The sequence below is a fragment of the Aegilops tauschii genome, chromosome 7, assembly GCF_002575655.3.
Source record: "Aegilops tauschii subsp. strangulata cultivar AL8/78 chromosome 7, Aet v6.0, whole genome shotgun sequence".
NCBI classification, from domain to species: domain Eukaryota; kingdom Viridiplantae; phylum Streptophyta; class Magnoliopsida; order Poales; family Poaceae; genus Aegilops; species Aegilops tauschii.
The window spans coordinates 443,739,817-443,744,880 of NC_053041.3; positions in this window are offsets into that span (position 1 = coordinate 443,739,817).

A 5,064-nucleotide genomic window follows, 5' to 3' on the forward strand; every position below is an offset into this window, starting at 1 on the left:
TGCAACTGCTGACGCCCGTGTCACACCTGACCCTCAAGTAAAAACAAACACGCAAGCATTCATTGTCCTACCCGCTTGCATCTCCTCTCCCCTTTCCCTCTACCTCGATCCCCTGCCTGCAGCACTAGGGTTCCTCCAGCGAGCCATCACCACTGGTCCCATCTGGCCTGGTCCTCGACGATGCTATGTCCAACTAGGCTACATGGCTGGCGGGTAGGGGCAAATCTCCCTGGCTGCTCCTCCCTCTGGCGCCGCACCTCATTCTCATGGTCTCCAGCAGCTGCTCCACTGTGGTTCGTCCAACGCACTACTCCGGCGGGCGCTGCACAACTACGGCTGATGCCACACTGCGGCGGAAGGCACCTTATTCCCCCTCCCATCCTCCCAGGCCATGGCCTTGAGGTGCTGTTGAAGGATGAGCTCATCCAACAAGGTGAGGATCTCCTCTGATTTTTTTGCCAAATTTTCATTCTGATCCCCTATACGATGAATTGCTATGAGCTGCTTCTGCTGCTGCTATATGATGCATTGCTATGAGCTGCTCCTGCTGCTGCTATATGATGAATTGCTATGAGCTGCTGCTGCTGTATGATGAGTTGCTATGAGCTGCTGCTGCTATATGATGAATTGCTATGAGCTGCTGCTGCTATATGATGAGTTGCTACAAGCTGCTCCTGCTGCTGCTATATGATGAATTGCTATGAGCTGCTCCTGCTGCTGCTATATGATGAATTGCTATGAGCTGCTGCTGGTATATGATGAATTGCAGACTGCTGCTGCTGTATGATGAGTTGTTATGAGCTGCTGCTGCTATATGATGCTTTCAGGTGGTGCTGCTATACGATAATAACCAGCCACTTGGACCATCGAATTTCAATAAATAATTGTTCTTTTAAATGTGGGTCATGCGTTCTTCGTTTAAATTAGGCAATGGGATCTCTATGGAAAATATTGACCAAAGTAGATTGTGCCAAGTAGATGGTATCTTTGTATTTGCATTTTGAGCAAATAGTGATGGTCTATTTTCCTATCATATTAATTACTGCACTGGGTTCAATTTGTGATGTTTGCAAGTCAAATTAATTTCCATATGGGCAGCAAAATGAAAAAAAATATAATGCAATCTAGACTTTCCACTGATCATACCAAAGATAAGCTGAAAACGCAATGAAAAGAACTGGTTGGCTTATTACATGGAGCTTATATTCACAGGTGCTTATTTTCTTAGGATAACTCGTAATAACTGTCCCTAAGAAACTTGGCTAATAGAACTGGATACAAATAACATGTCACGATGATTGCAATGGAGGAGTGACGTACCATAGCACACTGTATAGGCTCACCGCTGCCTCTCCTTTTTTGCGATGTTCCATGAAATTGCCACATACATCTTGTACTTTTTCATTGTGTAACCCTATCTGCAAGTTGACACGGCTAATTTCAGACATCTCTACATGATACTACATTGCATATCCCTTGCGCATATTTAAACCACCAATTAACGATTGTGTGCGTACCATAAACTAGCCATGACTCTGTATGCTGGACTAGCAGGCACTCTAAGGGAGCCTAATGTAGTGCACTGGAATTCCTAAATGCCACCTACGATTTTGTGTAATGTACTGCCCCTGTTCCTAAATATATGTCTTTGTAGAGATTCCAGTATGGACCACATACAGATGTATATAGATGCATTTTCGAGTGTAGATTCACTCATTTTGCTCCGTATGTAGCCTATAGTGGAATCTCTAGAAAGACTTATATTTAGGAATGGAGGTACGAGGTAGTATCATGTATGACATCTACATATCTAATTTAGCAGCCAGTAGTAGAAATCATTGTCTGCACAAAGGGATTACTGGTCGAAAATCCTAGCAAAGCACACTGGTAGGCTCAGAACAATACAAGAGAGAGAGACGCGCTTACAAGATCATAGCAATGCCTCAGTCCAGGATCTTGGTTGGCCAAGCTGTTAGATCCAGAAGAAACATCGTCCTTGTAGTTTTTGCCAGCTGCATAACAGGTAACAGCGACCGGTTAGTATATTTGAAGTACATCGAGCAGGTGATGCTGGACGGGTTTAAAGGTGACAAGTACCTAGGCCGTGGCGGGTGCTTGGCATCTCTCCAGACGGTGGGAATCAGGTTAGAAACGTCGAGGGTGATGACGCTGCCCTGGCTGTCGGGGTCCGGTAAGGAGATCTAGAACCGTCGAGTAGGGTGTTTGTGGAGCGGCTCCGGTAGGGTGGACTACGGTGTGGGCGAAGCGGATCTGTGGCCGTGGACGAGGGCGTAGGTGAAGCTGCTCCAGTGGTTGGGTTAAGGATGGTGTCGACGACGCGGATCTGCGGCCGTGGACGGGGCGTCAGGAGCTGCTCCGGTGGTTGGGTTAAGGATGGTGTCGACGATGCGGATCTGCGGCCGTGGACGGGGCGTCAGAAGCTGCTCCGGTGGTTGGGTTAAGGGTGGTGTCGACGATGCGGATCTGTGGTCGTGGACGAGGCGTCAGAAGCTACTCCGGTAGGTTGGATGAGGGTGCGAGGAAGCGGATCTGAGGCCGTGGACTTGTGAGTTGGCAAAGCGGCCCCGGTAGGGTTGAGAATAGTATAGGCGAAGCTACTCCGGTAGGGTTGACGATGGTGTCGGCGAAGCGGCTCCGGTAGGGTTGAGGAAGGTGTCGGCGAAGCGGCTCCGGTAGGGTTGAGGAAGGTGTCGGCGAAGAGGATCAGAGGTCGTCGACGGGGGCGTCGGTGGGGCGGCTCCGGGGGGTGTGGACGAAGCGTCTCCGGTGGGGAGTACGAATGAGCCGCTGCAGATGCGCGGCGGTTGACGAGAGTACCGACGAAGCAGATCTGGCGCCGTGGACAAGGCCGGCACTGAATGGGCTGTGGTACTGTGGTGGATGAGCAGTCTACTTGTTTCTAGGGGAGGTGGGAGGGGTAGATGCGGCCGCAGAAGCAGATCCGGCGAGGTGGACGCCGCTGGCAGTGAATGGGCTATGGTACGCCGGTGGATGAGCAGTCTAGGGTTTCGAGAGGGGAGGGGAGAAAGGGCGATGAAGTACGGATGACGTGATGTAAGATGCTCTAGTGATGTGGAGTTAGTCGTTTTTGCGGGAGGGGGAGAGGAAATGGGGGTGCCGTGTAGTGGGGGAACCGGAAGTTACCAAAGCAGCCCCGACCTATCATGTAGATGAGGGCGGTATTGTAACTGTTGGTCTTCGTGCACCAAGGACAAAAGGGGGATTTCGCATGCTAAAGACTAAGGTGGCGGAAATTTTAGAAGGAGGCGGGAGATTTTGCCGCCCGTGGGATCGTTCGTATCTAGTTTCAACTAATTTTGGATCGTGCTAGCGGGAAGGTCATGCTAGACTGTGTACACGGGGCACGCGTCAGCAGTTAATAACTGGTGTGAAGTCCACCCCAGAAAAAAAACAATAACTCGGGATGATGCGCCGATAACTTGGACGTTCACACGGGCATGGCCAATCGTACGGGTGTAGTGGCGCGTTCACAAAAAAGGGATCAAACGCTCAGCCTATGTATTTCTCGTGTAAATAGATAATTTAGTGCCATTGGTTATTTACTTTAAACATAATGCATTGACGTTTTAGTGTAGAGGCGCACAAAAAGAAATGGATATTGTAGTCAGCTACTTAAAAGTGTTACCTCATATGATTACATAGCCTCCATTTCATAAATTGCGTACCCGTTGAATTCATATATGAATATTACATATATTACTTCAAAATAGAAACTTAAATCATCCAAGACTAATGAATTTGAATGCAAGAGTAACAATGGTACATATACATGATAGCTACATTGGTTGTTTGAAGAAACATCACTGTAACTTTGGCATGCACAACTGAAAAGGTTTATTTAAATAGAAAAAAATGTGATATGTGAGTGTCCAATCTTTATAGCGTTGAATCAATATTGTACCTTTGGCCACGATACGAAGTAGATACTGACTTATGTTCAAGCGATGCACGTCCACGATCGCTAGATAGTGATACGTGAATGAATTGTGCAATCTCTCTCACACGCATACATATCTCATTTCCCTGTGGGCATCGGAATCACACACGCGCACTTCGTGTATTTCTCTCCCTCCGTCAGGGTTAAATTCGTCTTTCTACCCCGTCCTACAAGTCTCTCACACAGAAACACACACGCTCTCTATGTCTAACACGCCCACCCCTTTAATTCCGCCCACCCACAGCCACTAATGTCTCAAAGTATAATAATGTCTCTCACACATATGCTATCTACCTATCCCTTAATATAGCTAGATATGTGTCACACAAACTCCTTCTCCCTACTAGCAAGATGCCCATGCGTTGCACGGAACATCAATATGCATTTGTATGAGAAGTTTATGTTGTGGGAGAAAAGGATGGACGAGGGAATGCCTTATTTGCAAATGCGGAGAGGGGTGTGGGTATCTTTTTGCAAAATTGCCATAGTTTCCTTCCTGTCCGTCGGATATAAATCGGATGGCCTATATTGCACGATGGCAGGAACACCATCATCACCAACTCTCTTTTTTTATAAGAGTAGAGATATGTGAGTGTCACTGCCCCCCCCCACACACACCCACACTTCCCAACACCGATGGAGTGACACCTCGATCTTTATACTAATCTATCGACTGGCTTCTCTCTCAAACATACACACACACACTACCCGGCACCGAAGGAGTAGGGTGGCACATCGATCTTGATAATAATCTATCTACTCCTCTTTCAAACACACACACACACACACACACACACACTCGCTAGTTGTGCCTCTGTGCCTACCGCGCACACTCTCGATACGTCTTTCTCTCCCTCCCCCCCCCAACAATGACAGCAGAAGGGTGACAACTCGATCTGACCATAATCTGTCAATTGGTTTCTCTCTCAAACATTGTGTCTCGGTGCCTCGCTCGGTAGCCCCCTTGATATGTAGACTTCTCGCGCGCGCACAGCTGTAGTGACGATGACGCTGAACCCAGTGTGCCTTGTTTTTACCGACCTCATGTGATAGTTTTCACCCTGTTTTCTGTTAATTAACAAGGC